At 37.5% G+C, this 27,034-nt stretch overlaps 1 pseudogene; it reads left to right on the plus strand.

Moving 5' to 3' along the window:
• The first annotated feature begins 2,432 nt into the window (after positions 1-2,432).
• LOC134946058 (5S ribosomal RNA) lies at positions 2,433-2,551 on the plus strand (annotated as a pseudogene).
• The last annotated feature ends 24,483 nt before the right edge of the window (positions 2,552-27,034 follow it).

Genomic DNA, 27,034 nt, shown 5'->3' on the forward strand with positions numbered 1-27,034 from the left:
TACCATGCTGTTAATACAGCCCTGACTCCTGCTGAGGTAACCGACTAGTGTCACCTAGTCTGTAGTCATCACATACATTCAGAGATGTAACTAGGGTCAAAGACACCTAGACAGGGGCATTTTAACAGAGGAGGGGGCCTGTGTGCACCTCCGGGTGGGCCCCCTCCTCTGCATGACACAGTAGTCTCCAGTATTGTGCCGGAGATTACTGCACATGCGCAGGACTTTGGAGATCAATTTGACTACTGCGCATGTGCGGTGCCATTTTGACTGCGATTTTCACCGCGAATGTAGCATCTGATGCTTGACTCCGGAAAGGTAAGTATCATAATATGGGTGCAGTGTGTTCCCCTCCTGGACCCAAGGGCCCATGTGCACCACACACAGTGAACCCATTATAGAAATCCCAATGTGCCCCGAGCAAAATAAAAAAAATGGTGCCCCTTAAATTGTAACACTATACAGTGGTTCTTTATATACATACATTAACACCACACAGAGTTCCATATACACACTGACACTATACAGGGGTCCATTATATACAATCGCGGCGGGGGAGGGATGGGCATCTAGTGTAATAAAGCAGGACTGTTGGGCTTAAGACTGTCACCAGACAAAGGGGTTTATCAGTGGCGCAAGTACAAAAAAAGTCTTAGTGGTAATGTGTGTGTATGCGCGCCCAAAAAATGGGTTTGGCCACATGCCACACTGGGCATGGCCAATGTAAATGGGGGTGTGGTACACAAATGGGGGGCCAGATACACATATGACCTCAATAGTGCATTGCCAGATACACATATTCCCACAATAGTGCCAGATACAGATACACATATGTCCCCAGTAGTGCACTGCCAGATACACATATGACCTCAATAGTGCACTGCCAGATACACATATGCCCCCAATAGTGCCAGATACACATATGCCCCAGTAGTGCAGTGCCATATACACATATGCCCCCACAGTGCCAGATATGCCCCCCCAGTGCCAGATACAAATATGGCCCCATAGTGCCAGATATACATATGCCCCCACAGTGCCAGATTTGCTCCCTCAATGCCAGATACAAATATGCCTCCACAGTGCCAGATACACATATGCCCCACAGTGCCAGATATGCTCCCACAGTGCCAGATACACATATGCCTCCACAGTGCTAGATACACATATGCCCCCATAATGCCAGATATGCCCCCACAGAATCAGATACAAATATGCCCCCCACTGTGCCAGATACACATATGCCCCCACAGGGCCAGATACACATATGCCCCCACAGTGCCAGGTACACATATATTCCCCCACGGGGCCAGGTACAGACATGTCCCCACAGTGTCAGATACACATATGCCCCCACAGTGCCAGATACACACATGTCCTCACATGAACCCCCAGTGCAGCTCACCGTTACAGCTGCTCTGGCTGCTGCTGTTTGTCTGACAGGAGGAGAGAGCAGTGCGCGCCTCTCCTGATGCTTAGTCTGGTCTCCAGCGGTGGCATGTATCATAAATCAGGTGCCGGTTCATAAGCCAATCAAAGCTAACCATCCAACAGCCAATCAGGATCCACCAATGCCGGTTCGTGAGCTCTGATTGGCTAATGAATCAGCGCCTCATTTAAGATACACGCCGCCAGAGACCAGACTGAACAATGAGGGGCAGGAGAGGCGCATGCTGCGCTCTCATCCCCTCACACACAGCAGTGACTGCAAGCAAGGTGGTCGGGCCAGTGGTCCTGCGTACCGGCTGTCAATTTCTTACCGGTACGCAGTACCACCCTGTACCACCATACGTGCAGCACTGGGGTTTATACATGAAGCAGTGAAAAGTGTGGAAAAGTGAGCCAGTGGAGAAGTTGCCCATGGTAACCAAGCAGCTATTACATATAAATTTATAGAATGTATTTTATAATTGTTACCTCAACACTGATTGGTTGCCATGGACAACTTCTCCACCATCTCACTTCTCCAGACTTAATTAACAGAGATTTGGTTTGGTTCCGCACAGGAGAAATGTGGTAATGAAGAACATAGATTAGTACACAGATTGTAGAAAACTGTTCAGAAACTGACCAACGATACTAAGTTTGAATTTAAAGATTCTTACTAAAGACATCTAAACAATTATTTAAGTTGGTGGTGCTCCCAGAGTCAGTAATGGATAAGCAAAGAGAAGAAAAAAGAAAGACTCTGTGTTGGGGCACACTTAGAAATTTGAAATAAGTTTATTAAAACTTAACATTTAATTAATAATGAATAAAAGTAATAATTATTCTGAGCATATCTCACTTCTATTTTTAGTACCCTCTCATCCAGATGCGAGACTACTCTCTGCAATGCTCACAGCAACAGAGAATCTGCGCTAGAAACTGGACAGCAGAAGTACCTTGTTGCTCACTACTCATTACACTCTCTCATTTGTGTCCTAGTGTTCTATTACTGCCATATTTCAGCAGCAACGCCCAATCTCATCCGACCTTGGAAGCTAAGCGCTGATAAGCCTGATCAGTACCTAGTAGGGTGACCTCTTGGGAATATCAGGTGCAGTAAGGCTGTGACCTTTGATCACAAACAGCAGAAGTGTTAGAGCAATTTCTGAACCTACCTATTCCTTATCCAACCTTCCTGCAAATCTTCTATTTATCAACAATTGGTTTTGCCCTTAGGTGTATTTATCAATGCTCTTTTGTATCTCCAATAATCACACTCTTCTCTTAAATGCTTTGTTATTTATAAGGATCTAGTCTTTTAGCAAACAAAATCTCTACCAGGTGATTACCCTCAGTCATTTGACATCTCAATTATGAACTTTTGTGCCTTTTATCTATTTTCATGAGGTATTCAGATTAGGTGTCTACCTACATTCATCACTGCGGTGATTATATGTACATATCATCTACCTCTACCCCATTATTGATTTTTGATTCACTCTGGCACCACAATAATAATTTTTTGTATATTTTTCACCACAGGTGCCCTTAATCTTGTATCAGGCTTATCCTGATTTCAATTCAGTACCTAAATCTCTCCCCTTTTGTTTGCAACCTCTGTCAATATATATGTTTACTTTATGATCTTGAACATTTTTTTTGTATCAAATTCCTTATTACTTTTATTCATTATTAATTAAATGTTAAGTTTTAATAAACTTATTTCAAATTTCTAAGTGTGCCCCAACACAGAGTCTTTCTTTTTTCTTCTCTTTGCACTTCTCCAGACTCCAAAGTGAAGCAGACACCACTGGAAATAAAGACTCTTACCGGCAGAAGCAGCAGGGCTGCTGATCGTCCTGATCCTTCTCCCACTGCGCCTCCACCACCTGTGATTCCAACGCTAACACCCCACTACTTAGGGGTGCTATGGACACATAGGCGGGGTTGGGACGTGGGAGTGAGGCAGGTTATGCTGATGGAGACAGTGTGGGGGAGAGGGGAAGAGGAATAGAGAAGGGGGAAGGGTGCAGGCAGCCCTGGCAGATTAATTTTGGATGCTGCAGAGAGGATGAGTCCAGGGGTTGTGTGTAATGGGTTGGCAGTAGTCTGATCACAAAGCTGTGTCCAGGCAGCTCTGCCCGCTGGGGAGTAGGCCGGCTAAGTCCAACCTTGAATGCCTGTTCCCTCATTGGCGCCCTTTTCGTATCGGCACCCAGGGCACACGCCCTGTCGCCCCATCCTTGTTATACCAAATGTACCGGTTTGACACGTTTGCAATCATGACATGAATTGAAATAAAAAATAATGGTTTTCAACAATTATATTTTATTCTAAACAACGGTGCGACCCAGCAGTGCGATGTAATTATATAGTGCATCACTGTACACACTACAAAATCTGTTGTACAACGATGCAATACATAGTTACATGCCTCATTTACCAACACAGCGTCACCTGTGGAATTGTCCACAGACGCTCAGAACATCCAGTGGGACAATGTGTTGAATGACGGGTGCAACATATTTGTTGTACATACTTTATGATGGTCATCAAGATTAGTCGAAAGTACCAAGATTGCACGATATATAGTATAGTGTGCACCCAGCTTTAGAGATGGATGGAAGCCCATTTGTGCCTTGTTAAAATGCATAACATGTGAGATTTGCAAATAAATGTCACCATGTCACTTTCAATATAACGGCTTTTATTAATTGTATGTGCCTATATTGTACCCCTTTTCATTGTTCAATAGCAGTACTCTGCTGAGAAAAATGAGGGACAGATCAATAATTTCTCACTTCCAGTATTGTTGTGATTCTCTTTGAACATTTGCTAATTCATTCACTATTATTTAATTATTAATAGTATTGGTTTTGTATTAAAGTTGTTTGAATTTTCTTTGCCCTGCAGAATTGAATTGCATTGTCATACATGTGTTTAGGGCAGACTAGATGGGCAAAGTGGTCATGAATTGCTGTCAAAATCCTATGTTATCTCTATGTTATCTTCTGCAGGCTCAGCCCACTCCAGCCCCTGGACCCTCTCCCACCCATTCCTCAACACACAATGACAGTCGCCACAAGAAGGGGGTGGTTTGTTAATACCCAGTGCAGAGGGTCTGTTTCAGAGATCTACGCAAATGCCGTCCTAGCTGCAAAGTTGCAAGCAGCAGATGTGCAAAAATATACAAATGCTGCCGCCGCCGGGATTTGTGTTGAGATGCCCACTGGAGGTGGAACCATAGGACAAACATTGGTCAAACATGGACTTTCTGAGTGACCCTATGGTCATTCTGCTGGAAGTAAGATGCCGGAGCCATTTTAACTGCTTACAGGATCGTAGTTACAAGCTGTGGCACGCCACAACATGCCTATGTTTGAGTCGCCACGCTTATGTTACCTCCCAAAAATGATGCCTTACTGTCAATCACTTTTCAAATAAATCCACATTGAAACCACTATCACAGGACCGTTGCAGCACATGTGCAGTGCAACTTAGATGCATGCATAGTAATAAACAATTGCTCCACTGGGTACAAAATTAACATTGAGAAGTTGAAAAGTAATGTTCTGCTCTGTTTTCAGAGGCAAATTTGAATCATTCTTGTCATTAAAGTCGAGATTGTTGCATTCAATAGATTGTTTCTGATCAGTAAATACTGAATTATTAATGTACAAAGAAATAAAATAAAAAGCGAAGAAATGCCAATGAAGCAGAATGTTAGCATTGCCATTCTAGGAATGGGACTGTGTGACCAGAGCCATCATAACATATGGGTTCCCTGGGCAGCTGCCCAGGGACCCTTGATTTTAGGGGCCATTGAGCAGGGGTGGGCTGGCCCGGGGCATTTACCCCCAGTCTGGTGCCTCCAGAGAATGCTTTCCGGCTGCTCTGATTTTCAATTACACAGAGTGGTCAGGCAGCATTCTCTACCTGCCTCCCAGTCTGCTGGCAGACAGTGAATGGCTGTCAACATGCTAATTGGTGGTTGGCTGGAGCTATCCATCAATCAGAGTGCAGCATTCTCTACTTGCCTTCCAGTCTGCAGTCAGACAGTGAATGGCTGGTGGATGTCTGGAGCAGGTCCGGACTGCCCATTTGGCAATTCTGGCAAATGCCAGAAGGGCCGGTGGGTTGGTTGGCCGGTCTGGTCACACAGAGAGCGTGGATGGGCGTGTGTCCTCCTGGCTCTCTTTTTGCCCGCCCACACATCTCTTAATTAACGATTAAGTCCTGCAGCCAGGCCACACACCCCTGATACATGGCACACCTCCACAAGCAGTAGCTGCGCCCCTGTGCCTCCTGAAACATATGCACCACCCCTGATATGTGTGTGCCCGCCCCTGAAACGTGCCCACTAAAACGCCAGGACTGGAAAGCAGCCCCAGTCCGTCACTGGCTGGAGTTATCCACCAATCAGTATGTTTACAGCCATTCACTGTTTGTAACCATGTGGAGAGATAGAGCGGGACTACAGGAGAGTAAGTTACTATTATTTTAAGTTGTTCTCAAAATTTGGGTGGGTTGGGTGGGTTCAACGCTGTTAAGAAGGACCTGTATGTGGCGTGATCATAGACTGGGACATTAACATTACAGTAGCAGAATTTACAGCATAGAAGAAATATTTATTTCATTAAAAAAAGAAAAAAAAACTACTAAAGTGTGGATGACAGGTTTATTTTAGTATGATTGAATAGTCATATTTTTATTCTGCATAATACACAATTTTTGTTATCGTAATTCTGTGACAATTCCTTCCACAGTACAAATGCTGCCACTTGTTATTCCTTGTAACACCATTAATCTTTCTATCTGGAGATGAGTGAAACTATTCAGTTATTTTTATAATTCACTGGCTTTTGTGTGAGATGGAGGTCTTGCTGTATGTAATTCCAGGAATAGAACGCAGGAGGTTTGGAATTTAAGCCTAGGGGGTAAGCACACAGCAATGGCCCATGATGAACAGCGGCATATGATTAAAAGGTTGTTTTAAATACATACTAAAGTGCCTATTTTCTTCTTATCCTGGTAGAGTCTATTTATCAAACATATGTTTTAATTAAATGCCTTATTTTTGGAATACAGCATTTTGTTTAATGCAGTACTGTCTGAAGTACTTTTATTTATTTCTAAAATGCAGTTACTTAAATTAATAACATTTATTTTCATATTTTGCCACTTGTTAATTATATGTGCGCTGTGGTAGGGTGCACAGAACAGTGCAAACAATAGATCTTTTTTATTTATTTTTAACTCACAGCTCAGCTCTAACAGTCACTTTAGAATACAGCACAGCCACTTGTGAATCTCAGCACAGCCAATACAGCAAAATATAGCGCAGCATTCAGCAGCGTGCAGTGTGCCCCTATACACAGTCACTTTTAAGCACAACCACTTGTATACCATACTTGCCTACCCTCTGGGATTGGCCAGGAGGCTCCCGAAATTTGGGTGGTGCTCCTGGTCCCTCGGGAATGTAGGCAAGTCTCCTGAAGCCTGCCTTATGCCCTCAGCTTCCCGCACCTCCCCATAGCTGCCACTGAAAGTGGGTGGTCCAGGGAAGTCAATGATGCGATTCACGCTAAACCCCGAAATGATAGCCCTGCCCCCAGTTTTTCAATGCCACTAATCTGACCATTGAATAGCGGGGGTGGGGCCATGATGACGCGTTCGCACATCCATGCCCTTGCACCACCCACCCATGATGAAGCCACATCCTTCCCTGGTCCAACCTGGCTCTCTCTTTCCCGCATGGGGCAGCCAAAAAGTACGTAAGTATGGTGTACAGCAAAGTATAGTGCAGCACAGCAGTGTGCCCCCTATACACAGTCAGTTTTAAGCACAGCCACTTGTGGACACAGTACAGCCAGCCAATACAACAGTGTATAGCACAGCATTCAGCAGCGTGACCTCTATACACACAGTCACTGTAGCAGCCAATACAGCAGAGCATAGCGCAGCATACAGCAGCGTGCATTGAGTAAAATGGCACTGAGTCCCTACCACTTATATAGAATCCAAATCCCTGGGAAGATGACGTTTGGCCTCGCAGTGGGATCCAAGTCTGGCAGGAATACCCAAGCTGCAGCTCCGGTCGACTTGTATCCCCTGTGTTCGGAGAGGTTTGGATTCCAAGGAATCTGGACAGCACTTCACTGCTAAAAATAGGGAGATGGCACGCAATCACACCACTAAAATGTCACATACCTGGAGGCATGGCCTACCGGGTATGAGACCACGCCTTTTGCATGCACAAGGAGTCTCAATGCCCAATATTAAAATGTCAGGAGGTAAAACATCATGTGTGCTAGAGTTAGGGACCGGAGTGCAGAAGTGTCCTGATATGGCACTGCTATCTGTTGTCCTCACTGTACATCTCCTTGTGCCTAGATCACCGAAGCTGAGTGATCAGTGGGGCCATAGAATCTACACATAAGCCGTAAGTGACCCTCCAGCAGCCCACCCACTTCCTAGTGAAATGGTCCAGATGCGGAGTATAACGACACAATTCAAATGTCTATGATGAGGCATTGTAAACATTTTCTATGGGAATCTCATATTGGGGCTTCCCCATCTTGATAGACCTGTGCAGTGATTTGTTTGTTCACACTGTCCTAAATTTGTTAAGCCTTAAAAATAATAAAGTAGAGATAGATAAGTGATTAAGTACTAGCCAATCAGCTCCTAAATGTCTTTTTTCAAACACAGCCTGTGACATGGCAGTTAGGAAGCTGACTGGCTGGTCATTCATCACTCTTTATCCGTCTCCACTTTATAACTTTTTAAGGCTTAATACATTTGGGCCAGTATCTCTAGCAGGAATCCATGGCCTTGTTAATACAGTGTACATGTTAGACAGTGGATCACTCTGCTGTCTGTCTCCGATCCCAGCACTAGATGCAGCTTCACTGCTCTAGTGTTTCCCTCCTAGTGTTAGCTTAGTGCAGGAGGAGGTGCTTAGTGCACAGTCTGAAAGAGTTCTTCCTGGGAGAGACAATGGCACTGACATGCAGCTACTGCTCTCCCAAGTGTGTTACCTTGTCTACCCTGAAGCCGAACCCTGCGTGTATGCAGCCACATCCTGTGTGTACTGAGATGCTGTGTTACCGCTGTACTGCTTCACATGTATACTGTGAGTTCCTGCTGCTGCACAACATCTTCTATATACTAAAAGCTGTTGTTTGAATAAACCAATCATCCTGGTTAAGTGCTGTTGTGTGGACTAACATCCCTATCCAACACCGCAACAGTCTGCCAACAGGTTATGGGCCCAGGACCCCATGTCGGAAAGGCATTCTAAAACAGAGGTACATAAGAAATAAAAGCTGATTAAAGAAGGAGTACTTTTATTAAAAATAGAGAAGAATGTACAGTACAGGAAACTGCCCAAAGTTTACAAAACTTAAAGGCTCAGAGAATAGACAACGTGGAAATACACCATGGAGATGCAGCTTAAGCGGGAAAAGTTGTGGAAAGTCACAATTGAGCTAGAAGCAGACCCAAACCCAGTTGAAGTGGATAGAGCCATTGGGACGATAGGCTTGGCCGTGGAACTACTCTTTTATCAACAGTAAAGTGTCAGCCAAAGACATGTGAGCAGCTCTGCAAATGGCATATGAGGACAAAGATCTGATGAGAAGAATAAACTTGAGGCGTATGCTGTATGAGTCAAAGTTAAGTGCCTGAAAAGACATGAATGATTATATTGATAAAATATTGTCAGTAGCTCAGCAGTTGGCATATGTGGGGGTATAGGTGGAGGACGAGGAAGTGGCAGTGGCTATGTTACAAAATCTGACACCAGAATTCGATTTCCTGGTAGTAGCTTTGGAGGCTGACAACAGAAATTGTAAGAACCAAGCTGCTGCAGTTCCAAGAACGTATTCCTGTCGAGACACATGCTGAGGGTTCTGCCTTGTTTACAAAAGGTACCAAGTCCAGAAAGCTCAAGTTCAAGTGCTTTATATGTCACAATGTGGGGCACAAGGCCTCAGATTGCAGACTAAGAAATTGCAGTGGTACGCAGAAGAAGCATGACAAACCAAATGAGTCAGCATTGAATGTAGCAAATAGTCACAAGAAGGATTGCTGGTACATGGACTCAGGGGCCACTAGGCATTTCAGTTGTAATCAGGAATGGTTCAATTCACTGACAGCATGTGAACCCATTACAGTAAAAGGGATTGGAGACAACGTCCTTACTAGAGATGTGCACCAGACATTTTTCGGGTTTTGTGTTTTGGTTTAGGAGTCGGTTCCGCGGCCGTGTTTTGGATTCGAACGTGTTTTGGCAAAACCTCCCTGAAATTTTTTTGTCGGATTCGGGTGTGTATTGGATTCGGGTGTTTTTTTTAAAAAAAACCCACAAAAACAGCTTAAACCATAGAATTTGGGGGTAATTTTGATCCTATAGTATTATTAACTTCAATAACCACAATTTCAACTCATATCCAGTCTATTCTGAACACCTCACACCTCACAATACTATTTTTAGTGCTAAAATTTGCACCGAGGTCGCTGGATGACTAAGCAAAGCGACCCAAGAGGGCAGCACAAACACCTGGCCCATCTAGGAGTGGCACTGCAGTGGCAGAAAGGATGGCACTTAAAAAAATTGGCCCCAAACAGCACATGATGCAAAGAAAGAGAAAAAGAGGTGCACTGTGGTCACTGGACGGCTAACCTAAGCGACACAAACCCCTCAATATCACTGGAATTATTCGTTCTAATTAATGGTATTAATTGTCCAAATCACTGGAAGAAAATGACAAAATCACTGGAATTATTTGTTCTAATCAATGGTATCATTGGTCCAAGTCACTGGAAGAAAATGACAAAATCACTGGAATTATTTGTTCTAATCAGCGGTATTATTGGTCCAAATTACTGGAAGAAAATGACAAAATCACTGGAATTATTCGTTCTAATCAATGGCACTATTGGTCCAAATCACTGGAAGGACATGGAATGGATTGATACTTGCAGTGACACAGAGCTGCAAGATACAGCAATGGCCTACTGCACAACTATATACTGTTAGTCACCAAAATGCTGCACTGTAATACAGGAAGCTATAGAAAAGTATATTTATTATTGTATATATCAGTACAGACAGAGCGGTGTAACTGTGACACATGTGTCCTGACAAGCAGTATAGAAGCTATAGAAAATAAGAAAAGTATATATATTAGTGTATATAACAGTAAAGACACAGCGGTGTAACTGTGACCCATGTGTCCTGACAAGCAGTATAGAAGCTATAGAAAAGTATATATAATATTACTGTATATCAGTACAGAGCAGTGTAACTGTGACACGTGTCCTGACAAGCAGTATAGAAGCTATAGAAAAGTATATATAATATTACTGTATATCAGTACACAGCTGTGTAACTGTGACACATGTGTCCTGACAAGCAGTATAGAAGCTATAGAAAATAAGAAAAGTATATATATTATTGTATATATCAGTACAGACAAAGAGGTGTAACTGTGACACATGTGTCCTGACAAGCAGTATAGAAGCTATAGAAAAGTATATAAAATATTACTGTTTATCAGTAAAGAGCGGTGTAACTGTGACACGTGTCCTGACAAGCAGTATAGAAGCTATAGAAAAGTATATATATTATTGTATATATCAGTAAAGAGCGGTGTAAATGTGACCCATGTGTCCTGACAAGCAGTAAAGAAGCTATAGAAAATAAGAAAAGTATATATATTATTGTATATATCAGTACAGACAGAGTGGTGTAACTGTGACACATGTGTCCTGACAAGCAGTATAGAAACTATAGAAAAGTATATATAATATTACTGTATATCAGTACAGAGCGGTGTAACTTTGACACGTGTCCTGACAAGCAGTATAGAAGCTATAGAAAAGTATATAAATATTACTGTATATCAATACAGAGCGGTGTAACTGTTACACATGTGTCCTGACAAGCAGAATAGAAGCTATAGAAAATAAGAAAAGTATATATATTATTGTATATATCAGTACAGACAGAGCGGTGTAACTGTGACACCTGTGTCCTGACAAGCAGTATAGAAGATATAGAAAAGTATATATAATATTACTGTATATCAGTACAGAGCGGTGTAACTGTGACACATGTGTCCTGACAAGCAGTATAGAAGCTATAGAAAATTAAAAAGTATATATATTATTGTATTTATCAGTAAAGACAGAGTGGTGTAACTGTGACACATGTGTCCTGACAAGTAGTATAGAAGCTATAGAAAATAAGAAAAGTAAATATATAAATGTATATATCAGTACTGTCAGAGCGGTGTAACTGTGACACATGTGTCCTGACAAGCAGTATAGAAGCTACAGAAAAGTAAATATAATATTACTGTATATCAGTACAGAGTGGTGTAACTGTGACACGTGTCCTGACAAGCAGAAGAGAAGCTATAGAAAAGTATATATATTATTGTATATATCAGTATAGAGTTATGTAACTGTGACCCATGTGTCCTGACAAGCAGTATAGAAGCTATAGAAAAGTATATATAATATTACTGTATATCAGTACAGCGCTGTGTTACTGTGACACATGTGTCCTGACTAGCAGTATAGAAGCTATAGAAAAGTATGTATAATATTACTGTATATCAGTACAGAGCGGTGTAACTGTGACACGTGTCCTGACAAGCAGTATAGAACATATAAAAAAGTATATATAATATTACTGTATATCAGTACAGAGCGGTGTAACTGTGACACATGTGTCCTGACAAGCAGTACAGAAGCTACAGAAAACAAGAAAAGTATATATATTATTGTGTATATCAGTACAGACAGAGCGGTATAACTATGACCCATTTGTCCTGACAAGCAGTATAGAAGCTATAGAAAAGTATATATAATATTACTGTATATCAGTACAGAGCGGTGTAACTGTGACACGTGTCCTGACAAGCAGTATAGAAGCTACAGATAATAAGAAAAGTATATATATTATTGTATATGTCAGTACAGACAGAGCGGTGTAACTATGACACATGTGTCCTGACAAGCAGTATAGAAGCTATAGAAAAGTATATATAATATTACTGTATATCAGTACAGAGCAATGTAACTGTGACACATGTGTCCTGACAAGCAGTATAGAAGCTATAGAAAAGTATATATAATATTACTGTATATCAGTACAGAGCGGTGTAACTGTGACACATGTGTCCTGACAAGCAGTATAGAAGCTATAGAAAATAAGAAAAGTATATATATTATTGTATTTATCAGTACAGACAGAGCGGTGTAACTGTGACACGTGTCCTGACAAGCAGTATAGAAGCTATAGAAAAGTATATAAATATTACTGTATATCAATACAGAGCGGTGTAACTGTTACACATGTGTCCTGACAAGCAGAATAGAAGCTATAGAAAATAAGAAAAGTATATATATTATTGTATATATCAGTACAGACAGAGCGGTGTAACTGTGACACCTGTGTCCTGACAAGCAGTATAGAAGATATAGAAAAGTATTTATAATATTACTGTATATCAGTACAGAGCGGTGTAACTGTGACACATGTGTCCTGACAAGTAGAATAGAAGCTATAGAAAAGTATATATAATATTACTGTATATCAGTACAGAGCGGTGTAACTGTGACACATGTGTCCTGACAAGCAGTATAGAAGCTATAGAAAATTAAAAAGTATATATATTATTGTATATATCAGTAAAGACAGAGTGGTGTAACTGTGACACATGTGTCCTGACAAGTAGTATAGAAGCTATAGAAAATAAGAAAAGTAAATATATAAATGTATATATCAGTACTGTCAGAGCGGTGTAACTGTGACACATGTGTCCTGACAAGCAGTATAGAAGCTACAGAAAAGTAAATATAATATTACTGTATATCAGTACAGAGTGGTGTAACTGTGACACGTGTCCTGACAAGCAGAATAGAAGCTATAGAAAAGTATATATATTATTGTATATATCAGTATAGAGTTATGTAACTGTGACCCATGTGTCCTGACAAGCAGTATAGAAGCTATAGAAAAGTATATATAATATTACTGTATATCAGTACAGCGCTGTGTTACTGTGACACATGTGTCCTGACTAGCAGTATAGAAGCTATAGAAAAGTATGTATAATATTACTGTATATCAGTACAGAGCGGTGTAACTGTGACACGTGTCCTGACAAGCAGTATAGAACATATAAAAAAGTATATATAATATTACTGTATATCAGTACAGAGCGGTGTAACTGTGACACATGTGTCCTGACAAGCAGTACAGAAGCTACAGAAAACAAGAAAAGTATATATATTATTGTGTATATCAGTACAGACAGAGCGGTATAACTATGACCCATTTGTCCTGACAAGCAGTATAGAAGCTATAGAAAAGTATATATAATATTACTGTATATCAGTACAGAGCAGTGTAACTGTGACACATGTGTCCTGACAAGCAGTATAGAAGCTACAGATAATAAGAAAAGTATATATATTATTGTATATGTCAGTACAGACAGAGCGGTGTAACTATGACACATGTGTCCTGACAAGCAGTATAGAAGCTATAGAAAAGTATATATAATATTACTGTATATCAGTACAGAGCAATGTAACTGTGACACGTGTCCTGACAAGCAGTATAGAAGCTATAGAAAAGTATATATAATATTACTGTATATCAGTACAGAGCGGTGTAACTGTGACACATGTGTCCTGACAAGCAGTATAGAAGCTATAGAAAATAAGAAAAGTATATATATTATTGTATTTATCAGTACAGACAGAGCGGTGTAACTGTGACACGTGTCCTGACAAGCAGTATAGAAGCTATAGAAAATAAGAAAAGTATATATATTATTGTATATATCAGTACAGACAGTGCGGTGTAACTGTGACACGTGTCCTGACAAGCAGCATAGAAGCTATAGAAAAGTATATATATTATTGTATATATCAGTAAAGAGCGGTGTAAATGTGACCCATGTGTCCTGACAAGCAGTAAAGAAGCTATAGAAAATAAGAAAAGTATATATATTATTGTATATATCAGTACAGACAGAGCGGTGTAATTGTGACTCATGTGTCCTGACAAGCAGTATAGAAACTATAGAAAAGTATATATAATATTACTGTATATCAGTACAGAGCGGTGTAACTGTGACACATGTGTCCTGAGAAGCAGTATAGAAGCTATAGAAAAGTATATATAATATTACTGTATATCAATACAGAGCGGTGTAACTGTTACACATGTGTCCTGACAAGCAGAATAGAAGCTATAGAAAATAAGAAAAGTATATATATTATTTTATATATCAGTACAGACAGAGCGGTGTAACTGTGACACCTGTGTCCTGACAAGCAGTAGAGAAGATATAGAAAAGTATTTATAATATTACTGTATATCAGTACAGAGCGGTGTAACTGTGACACATGTGTCCTGCCAAGCAGAATAGAAGCTATAGAAAAGTATATATAATATTACTGTATATCAGTACAGAGCGGTGTAACTGTGACACATGTGTCCTGACAAGCAGTATAGAAGCTATAGAAAATTAAAAAGTATATATATTATTGTATATATCAGTAAAGACAGAGTGGTGTAACTGTGACACATGTATCCTGACAAGTAGTATAGAAGCTATAGAAAATAAGAAAAGTATATATATAAATGTATATATCAGTACTGTCAGAGCGGTGTAACTGTGACACGTGTCCTGACAAGCAGTATAGAAGCTATAGAAAAGTATATATATTATTGTATATATCAGTAAAGAGCGGTGTAAATGTGACCCATGTGTCCTGACAAGCAGTAAAGAAGCTATAGAAAATAAGAAAAGTATATATATTATTGTATATATCAGTACAGACAGAGCGGTGTAACTGTGACACATGTGTCCTGACAAGCAGTATAGAAACTATAGAAAAGTATATATAATATTACTGTATATCAGTACAGAGCGGTGTAACTGTGACACGTGTCCTGACAAGCAGTATAGAAGCTATAGAAAAGTATATAAATATTACTGTATATCAATACAGAGCGGTGTAACTGTTACACATGTGTCCTGACAAGCAGAATAGAAGCTATAGAAAATAAGAAAAGTATATATATTATTGTATATATCAGTACAGACAGAGCGGTGTAACTGTGACACCTGTGTCCTGACAAGCAGTATAGAAGATATAGAAAAGTATTTATAATATTACTGTATATCAGTACAGAGCGGTGTAACTGTGACACATGTGTCCTGACAAGTAGAATAGAAGCTATAGAAAAGTATATATAATATTACTGTATATCAGTACAGAGCGGTGTAACTGTGACACATGTGTCCTGACAAGCAGTATAGAAGCTATAGAAAATTAAAAAGTATATATATTATTGTATATATCAGTAAAGACAGAGTGGTGTAACTGTGACACATGTGTCCTGACAAGTAGTATAGAAGCTATAGAAAATAAGAAAAGTAAATATATAAATGTATATATCAGTACTGTCAGAGCGGTGTAACTGTGACACATGTGTCCTGACAAGCAGTATAGAAGCTACAGAAAAGTAAATATAATATTACTGTATATCAGTACAGAGTGGTGTAACTGTGACACGTGTCCTGACAAGCAGAATAGAAGCTATAGAAAAGTATATATATTATTGTATATATCAGTATAGAGTTATGTAACTGTGACCCATGTGTCCTGACAAGCAGTATAGAAGCTATAGAAAAGTATATATAATATTACTGTATATCAGTACAGCGCTGTGTTACTGTGACACATGTGTCCTGACTAGCAGTATAGAAGCTATAGAAAAGTATGTATAATATTACTGTATATCAGTACAGAGCGGTGTAACTGTGACACGTGTCCTGACAAGCAGTATAGAACATATAAAAAAGTATATATAATATTACTGTATATCAGTACAGAGCGGTGTAACTGTGACACATGTGTCCTGACAAGCAGCACAGAAGCTACAGAAAACAAGAAAAGTATATATATTATTGTGTATATCAGTACAGACAGAGCGGTATAACTATGACCCATTTGTCCTGACAAGCAGTATAGAAGCTATAGAAAAGTATATATAATATTACTGTATATCAGTACAGAGCAGTGTAACTGTGACACATGTGTCCTGACATTCAGTATAGAAGCTACAGATAATAAGAAAAGTATATATATTATTGTATATGTCAGTACAGACAGAGCGGTGTAACTATGACACATGTGTCCTGACAAGCAGTATAGAAGCTATAGAAAAGTATATATAATATTACTGTATATCAGTACAGAGCAATGTAACTGTGACACATGTGTCCTGACAAGCAGTATAGAAGCTATAGAAAAGTATATATAATATTACTGTATATCAGTACAGAGCGGTGTAACTGTGACACATGTGTCCTGACAAGCAGTATAGAAGCTATAGAAAATAAGAAAAGTATATATATTATTGTATTTATCAGTACAGACAGAGCGGTGTAACTGTGACATGTGTCCTGACAAGCAGTATAGAAGCTATAGAAAATAAGAAAAGTATATATATTATTGTATATATCAGTACAGACAGTGCGGTGTAACTGTGACACGTGTCCTGACAAGCAGTATAGAAGCTATAGAAAAGTATATATATTATTGTATATATCAGTAAAGAGCGGTGTAAATGTGACCCATGTGTCCTGACAAGCAGTAAAGAAGCTATAGAAAATAAGAAAAGTATATATATTATTGTATATATCAGTACAGACAGAGCGGTGTAATTGTGACTCATGTGTCCTGACAAGCAGTATAGAAACTATAGAAAAGTATATATAATATTACTGTATATCAGTACAGAGCGGTGTAACTGTGACACATGTGTCCTGAGAAGCAGTATAGAAGCTATAGAAAAGTATATATAATATTACTGTATATCAATACAGAGCGGTGTAACTGTTACACATGTGTCCTGACAAGCAGAATAGAAGCTATAGAAAATAAGAAAAGTATATATATTATTGTATATATCAGTACAGACAGAGCGGTGTAACTGTGACACCTGTGTCCTGACAAGCAGTAGAGAAGATATAGAAAAGTAGTTATAATATTACTGTATATCAGTACAGAGCGGTGTAACTGTGACACATGTGTCCTGACAAGCAGAATAGAAGCTATAGAAAAGTATATATAATATTACTGTATATCAGTACAGAGCGGTGTAACTGTGACACATGTGTCCTGACAAGCAGTATAGAAGCTATAGAAAATTAAAAAGTATATATATTATTGTATATATCAGTAAAGACAGAGTGGTGTAACTGTGACACATGTATCCTGACAAGTAGTATAGAAGCTATAGAAAATAAGAAAAGTATATATATAAATGTATATATCAGTACTGTCAGAGCGGTGTAACTGTGACACATGTGTCCTGACAAGCAGTATAGAAGCTACAGAAAAGTAAATATAATATTACTGTATATCAGTACAGAGTGGTGTAACTGTGACACGTGTCCTGACAAGCAGAATAGAAGCTATAGAAAAGTATATATATTATTGTATATATCCGTATACAGTTATGTAACTGTGACCCATGTGTCCTGACAAGCAGTATAGAAGCTATAGAAAAGTATATATAATATTACTGTATATCAGTACAGCGCTGTGTTACTGTGACACATGTGTCCTGACTAGCAGTATAGAAGCTATAGAAAAGTATGTATAATATTACTGTATATCAGTACAGAGCTGTGTAACTGTGACATGTGTCCTGACAAGCAGTATAGAACATATAGAAAAGTATATATAATATTACTGTATATCAGTACAGAGCGGTGTAACTGTGACACATGTGTCCTGACAAGCAGTACAGAAGCTACAGAAAACAAGAAAAGTATATATATTATTGAGTATATCAGTACAGACAGAGCGGTATAACTATGACCCATTTGTCCTGACAAGCAGTATAGAAGCTATAGAAAAGTATATATAATATTACTGTATATCAGTACAGAGCAGTGTAACTGTGACACATGTGTCCTGACAAGCAGTATAGAAGCTACAGATAATAAGAAAAGTATATATATTATTGTATATGTCAGTACAGACAGAGCGGTGTAACTATGACACATGTGTCCTGACAAGCAGTATAGAAGCTATAGAAAAGTATATATAATATTACTGTATATCAGTACAGAGCAATGTAACTGTGACACATGTGCCCTGACAAGCAGTATAGAAGCTATAGAAAAGTATATATAATATTACTGTATATCAGTACAGAGCGGTGCAACTGTGACACATGTGTCCTGACAAGCAGTATAGAAGCTATAGAAAATAAGAAAAGTATATATATTATTGTATTTATCAGTACAGACAGAGCGGTGTAACTGTGACACGTGTCCTGACAAGCAGTATAGAAGCTATAGAAAATAAGAAAAGTATATATATTATTGTATATATCAGTACAGACAGTGCGGTGTAACTGTGACACGTGTCCTGACAAGCAGTATAGAAGCTATAGAAAAGTATATATAATATTACTGTATATAAGTACAGAGCAGTGTAACTGTGACACGTGTCCTGACAAGCAATATAGAAGCTATAGAAAAGTATATATAATATTACTGTATATCAGTACAGAGCGGTGTAACTGTGACACGTGTCCTGACAAGCAGTATAAAAGCAATAGAATATAAGAAAAATATATATATTATTGTATATATTAGTACAGACAGAGTGATGTAACTGTGACACATGTGTCCTGACAAGTAGTATAGAAGCTATAGAAAAGTATATATAATATTACTGTATATCAGTACAGAGCGGTGTAACTGTGACACATGTGTCCTGAGAAGCAGTATAGAAGCTATAGAAAATAAGAAAAGTATATATCTTATTGTATATATCAGTACAGACAGAGTGGTGTAACTGTGACACATGTGTCCTGACAATTAGTATAGAAGCTATAGAAAATTATATATAATATTACTGTATATCAGTACAGAGCAGTGTAATTGTGGCACATGTGTCCTGACAAGCAGTATAGAAGCTTTAGAAAAGTATATATAATATTCCTGCATATCAGTACAGAGCGGTGTAACTGTTACACGTGTCCTGACAAGCAGAATAGAAGTTATAGAAAATAAGAAAAGTATATATATTATTGTATATATCAGTACAGACAGAGCGGTGTAACTATGACCCATGTGTCCTGACAAGCAGTAAAGAAGCTATAGAAAAGTATATATAATATTACTGTATATCAGTACAGAGTGGTGTAACTGTGACACATGTGTCCGGACAAGCAGTATAGAAGGTATAGAAAAGTATATATAATATTACTGTATATCAGTACAGAGCGGTGTAACTGTGACAAATGTGTCCTGACAAGCAGTATAGAAGCTAAAGAAAATAAGAAAAGTATATAAATTATTGCATACATCAGTACAGACAGAACGGTGTAACTGTGACACATGTGTCCTGACAAGCAGTATAGAAGCTATTGAAAAGTATGTATAATATTACTGTATATCAGTACAGAGTGGTGTAACTGTGACACATGTGTCCTGACAAGCAGTATAGAAACTATAGAAAATAAGAAAAGTATATATATTATTGTATATATCAGTACAGACAGAGAGGTGTAACTGTGACACATGTGTCCTGACAAGCAGTGTAGTAGCTATAGAAAATAAGAAAAGTATATATATATTATTGTATATATCAGTACAGACAGAGCAGTGTAACTGTGACACATGTGTCCTGACAAGCAGTATAGAATCTATAAAAAGTATATATAATTTTACTGTATATCAGTACAGAGTGGTGTAATTGTGACACATGTGTCCTGACAAGCAGTATAGAAGCTATAGAAAATAAGAAAAGTATATATATTATTGTATTTATAAGTACAGACAGAGCGGTGTAACTGTGACACATGTGTCCTGACAAGCAGTATAGAAGCTATAGAAAAGTATATATAATATTACTGTATATCAGTACAGCTCAGTGTAACTGTGACACATGTGTGCTGACAAGCAGTATAGAAGCAATAGAATATAAGAAAAATATATATATTAATGTATATATTAGTACAGACAGAGCGGTGTAACTGTGATACATGTGTCATGACAAGCAGTATAGAAGCTATAGAAAAGTATATATATTACTGCATATCAGTACAGAGCATTGTAACTGTGACACATGTGTCCTGACAAGCAGTATAGATGCAATAGAATATAAGAAAAGTATATATATTATTGTAAATATCAGTACAGACAGAGCGGTGTAACTTTGACACATGTGTCCTGACAAGTAGTATAGAAGCTATAGAAAAATATATATAATATTACTGTATATCAGTACAGAGCGGTGTAACTGTGACACATGTGTCCTGACAAGCAGTATAGAAGCTATAGAAAATAAGAAAAGTATATATATTATTGTATATATCAGTACAGACAGAGTGGTGTAACTGTGACAAATGTGTCCTGACAAGTAGTATAGAAGCTATAGAAAAGTATATATAATATTACTCTATATCAGTACAGAGCGGTGTAACTGTGGCACGTGTCCTGACAAGCAGTATAGAAGCTATAGAAAAGTATATATAATATTACTGTATATCAATACAGAGCGGTGTAACTGTTACACATGTGTCCTGACAAGCAGAATAGAAGCTATAGAAAATAAGAAAAGTATATATATTATTGTATATATCAGTACAGACAGAGCGGTGTAACTGTGACACCTGTGTCCTGACAAGCAGTATAGAAGATATAGAAAAGTATTTATAATATTACTGTATATCAGTACAGAGCGGTGTAACTGTGACACATGTGTCCTGACAAGCAGAATAGAAACTATAGAAAAGTATATATAATATTACTGTATATCAGTACAGAGCGGTGTAACTGTGACACATGTGTCCTGACAAGCAGTATAGAAGCTATAGCAAATTAAAAAGTATATATATTATTGTATATATCAGTAAAGACAGAGTGGTGTAACTGTGACACATGTGTCCTGACAAGTAGTATAGAAGCTATAGAAAATAAGAAAAGTATATATATAAATGTATATATCAGTACTGTCAGAGCGGTGTAACTGTGACACATGTGTCCTGACAAGCAGTATAGAAGCTACAGAAAAGTAAATATAATATTACTGTATATCAGTACAGAGTGGTGTAACTGTGACACGTGTCCTGACAAGCAGAATAGAAGCTATAGAAAAGTATATATATTATTGTATATATCAGTATAGAGTTATGTAACTGTGACCCATGTGTCCTGACAAGCAGTATAGAAGCTATAGAAAAGTATATATAATATTACTGTATATCAGTACAGCGCTGTGTTACTGTGACACATGTGTCCTGACTAGCTGTATAGAAGCTATAGAAAAGTATGTATAATATTACTGTATATCAGTACAGAGCGGTGTAACTGTGACACGTGTCCTGACAAGCAGTATAGAACATATAGAAAAGTATATATAATATTACTGTATATCAGTACAGAGCGGTGTAACTGTGACACATGTGTCCTGACAAGCAGTACAGAAGCTACAGAAAACAAGAAAAGTATATATATTATTGAGTATATCAGTACAGACAGAGCGGTATAACTATGACCCATTTGTCCTGACAAGCAGTATAGAAGCTATAGAAAAGTATATATAATATTACTGTATATCAGTACAGAGCAGTGTAACTGTGACACATGTGTCCTGACAAGCAGTATAGAAGCTACAGATAATAAGAAAAGTATATATATTATTGTATATGTCAGTACAGACAGAGCGGTGTAACTATGACACATGTGTCCTGACAAGCAGTATAGAAGCTATAGAAAAGTATATATAATATTACTGTATATCAGTACAGAGCAATGTAACTGTGACACATGTGTCCTGACAAGCAGTATAGAAGCTATAGAAAAGTATATATAATATTACTGTATATCAGTACAGAGCGGTGTAACTGTGACATATGTGTCCTGACAAGCAGTATAGAAGCTATAGAAAATAAGAAAAGTATATATATTATTGTATTTATCAGTACAGACAGAGCGGTGTAACTGTGACACGTGTCCTGACAAGCAGTATAGAAGCTATAGAAAATAAGAAAAGTATATATATTATTGTATATATCAGTACAAACAGTGCAGTGTAACTGTGACACGTGTCCTGACAAGCAGTATAGAAGCTATAGAAAAGTATATATAATATTACTGTATATCAGTACAGAGCAGTGTAACTGTGACACGTGTCCTGACAAGCAATATAGAAGCTATAGAAAAGTATATATAATATTACTGTATATCAGTACAGAGCGGTGTAACTGTGACACGTGTCCTGACAAGCAGTATAAAAGCAATAGAATATAAGAAAAATATATATATTATTGTATATATTAGTACAGACAGAGTGATGTAACTGTGACACATGTGTCCTGACAAGTAGTATAGAAGCTATAGAAAAGTATATATAATATTACTGTATATCAGTACAGAGCGGTGTAACTGTGACACATGTGTCCTGACAAGCAGTATAGAAGCTATAGAAAATAAGAAAAGTATATATATTATTGTATATATCAGTACAGACAGAGTGGTGTAACTGTGACACATGTGTCCTGACAAGTAGTATAGAAGCTATAGAAAATTATATATAATATTACTGTATATCAGTACAGAGCAGTGTAACTGTGGCACATGTGTCCTGACAAGCAGTATAGAAGCTTTAGAAAAGTATATATAATATTCCTGCATATCAGTACAGAGCGGTGTAACTGTGACACGTGTCCTGACAAGCAGAATAGAAGTTATAGAAAATAAGAAAAGTATATATATTATTGTATATATCAGTACAGACAGAGCGGTGTAACTATGACCCATGTGTCCTGACAAGCAGTAAAGAAGCTATAGAAAAGTATATATAATATTACTGTATATCAGTACAGAGTGGTGTAACTGGGACACATGTGTCCGGACAAGCAGTATAGAAGGTATAGAAAAGTATATATAATATTACTGTATATCAGTACAGAGCGGTGTAACTGTGACAAATGTGTCCTGACAAGCAGTATAGAAGCTAAAGAAAATAAGAAAAGTATATAAATTATTGCATACATCAGTACAGACAGAACGGTGTAACTGTGACACATGTGTCCTGACAAGCAGTATAGAAGCTACTGAAAAGTATGTATAATATTACTGTATATCAGTACAGAGTGGTGTAACTGTGACACATGTGTCCTGACAAGCAGTATAGAAACTATAGAAAATAAGAAAAGTATATATATTATTGTATATATCAGTACAGACAGAGCGGTGTAACTGTGACACATGTGTCCTGACAAGCAGTATAGAATCTATAAAAAGTATATATAATTTTACTGTATATCAGTACAGAGTGGTGTAATTGTGACACATGTGTCCTGACAAGCAGTATAGAAGCTATAGAAAATAAGAAAAGTATATATATTATTGTATTTATAAGTACAGACAGAGCGGTGTAACTGTGACACATGTGTCCTGACAAGCAGTATAGAAGCTATAGAAAAGTATATATAATATTACTGTATATCAGTACAGCTCAGTGTAACTGTGACACATGTGTGCTGACAAGCAGTATAGAAGCAATAGAATATAAGAAAAATATATATATTAATGTATATATTAGTACAGACAGAGCGGTGTAACTGTGATACATGTGTCATGACAAGCAGTATAGAAGCTATAGAAAAGTATATATATTACTGCATATCAGTACAGAGCATTGTAACTGTGACACATGTGTCCTGACAAGCAGTATAGATGCAATAGAATATAAGAAAAGTATATATATTATTGTAAATATCAGTACAGACAGAGCGGTGTAACTTTGACACATGTGTCCTGACAAGTAGTATAGAAGCTATAGAAAAATATATATAATATTACTGTATATCAGTACAGAGCGGTGTAACTGTGACACATGTGTCCTGACAAGCAGTATAGAAGCTATAGAAAATAAGAAAAGTATATATATTATTGTATATATCAGTACAGACAGAGTGGTGTAACTGTGACAAATGTGTCCTGACAAGTAGTATAGAAGCTATAGAAAAGTATATATAATATTACTCTATATCAGTACAGAGCGGTGTAACTGTGGCACGTGTCCTGACAAGCAGTATAGAAGCTATAGAAAAGTATATATAATATTACTGTATATCAATACAGAGCGGTGTAACTGTTACACATGTGTCCTGACAAGCAGAATAGAAGCTATAGAAAATAAGAAAAGTATATATATTATTGTATATATCAGTACAGACAGAGCGGTGTAACTGTGACACCTGTGTCCTGACAAGCAGTATAGAAGATATAGAAAAGTATTTATAATATTACTGTATATCAGTACAGAGCGGTGTAACTGTGACACATGTGTCCTGACAAGCAGAATAGAAACTATAGAAAAGTATATATAATATTACTGTATATCAGTACAGAGCGGTGTAACTGTGACACATGTGTCCTGACAAGCAGTATAGAAGCTATAGCAAATTAAAAAGTATATATATTATTGTATATATCAGTAAAGACAGAGTGGTGTAACTGTGACACATGTGTCCTGACAAGTAGTATAGAAGCTATAGAAAATAAGAAAAGTATATATATAAATGTATATATCAGTACTGTCAGAGCGGTGTAACTGTGACACATGTGTCCTGACAAGCAGTATAGAAGCTACAGAAAAGTAAATATAATATTACTGTATATCAGTACAGAGTGGTGTAACTGTGACACGTGTCCTGACAAGCAGAATAGAAGCTATAGAAAAGTATATATATTATTGTATATATCAGTATAGAGTTATGTAACTGTGACCCATGTGTCCTGACAAGCAGTATAGAAGCTATAGAAAAGTATATATAATATTACTGTATATCAGTACAGCGCTGTGTTACTGTGACACATGTGTCCTGACTAGCTGTATAGAAGCTATAGAAAAGTATGTATAATATTACTGTATATCAGTACAGAGCGGTGTAACTGTGACACGTGTCCTGACAAGCAGTATAGAACATATAGAAAAGTATATATAATATTACTGTATATCAGTACAGAGCGGTGTAACTGTGACACATGTGTCCTGACAAGCAGTACAGAAGCTACAGAAAACAAGAAAAGTATATATATTATTGAGTATATCAGTACAGACAGAGCGGTATAACTATGACCCATTTGTCCTGACAAGCAGTATAGAAGCTATAGAAAAGTATATATAATATTACTGTATATCAGTACAGAGCAGTGTAACTGTGACACATGTGTCCTGACAAGCAGTATAGAAGCTACAGATAATAAGAAAAGTATATATATTATTGTATATGTCAGTACAGACAGAGCGGTGTAACTATGACACATGTGTCCTGACAAGCAGTATAGAAGCTATAGAAAAGTATATATAATATTACTGTATATCAGTACAGAGCAATGTAACTGTGACACATGTGTCCTGACAAGCAGTATAGAAGCTATAGAAAAGTATATATAATATTACTGTATATCAGTACAGAGCGGTGTAACTGTGACATATGTGTCCTGACAAGCAGTATAGAAGCTATAGAAAATAAGAAAAGTATATATATTATTGTATTTATCAGTACAGACAGAGCGGTGTAACTGTGACACGTGTCCTGACAAGCAGTATAGAAGCTATAGAAAATAAGAAAAGTATATATATTATTGTATATATCAGTACAAACAGTGCAGTGTAACTGTGACACGTGTCCTGACAAGCAGTATAGAAGCTATAGAAAAGTATATATAATATTACTGTATATCAGTACAGAGCAGTGTAACTGTGACACGTGTCCTGACAAGCAATATAGAAGCTATAGAAAAGTATATATAATATTACTGTATATCAGTACAGAGCGGTGTAACTGTGACACGTGTCCTGACAAGCAGTATAAAAGCAATAGAATATAAGAAAAATATATATATTATTGTATATATTAGTACAGACAGAGTGATGTAACTGTGACACATGTGTCCTGACAAGTAGTATAGAAGCTATAGAAAAGTATATATAATATTACTGTATATCAGTACAGAGCGGTGTAACTGTGACACATGTGTCCTGACAAGCAGTATAGAAGCTATAGAAAATAAGAAAAGTATATATATTATTGTATATATCAGTACAGACAGAGTGGTGTAACTGTGACACATGTGTCCTGACAAGTAGTATAGAAGCTATAGAAAATTATATATAATATTACTGTATATCAGTACAGAGCAGTGTAACTGTGGCACATGTGTCCTGACAAGCAGTATAGAAGCTTTAGAAAAGTATATATAATATTCCTGCATATCAGTACAGAGCGGTGTAACTGTGACACGTGTCCTGACAAGCAGAATAGAAGTTATAGAAAATAAGAAAAGTATATATATTATTGTATATATCAGTACAGACAGAGCGGTGTAACTATGACCCATGTGTCCTGACAAGCAGTAAAGAAGCTATAGAAAAGTATATATAATATTACTGTATATCAGTACAGAGTGGTGTAACTGGGACACATGTGTCCGGACAAGCAGTATAGAAGGTATAGAAAAGTATATATAAT

Source organism: Pseudophryne corroboree, chromosome 7 (assembly GCF_028390025.1).
Source record: "Pseudophryne corroboree isolate aPseCor3 chromosome 7, aPseCor3.hap2, whole genome shotgun sequence".
Taxonomy (NCBI): domain Eukaryota; kingdom Metazoa; phylum Chordata; class Amphibia; order Anura; family Myobatrachidae; genus Pseudophryne; species Pseudophryne corroboree.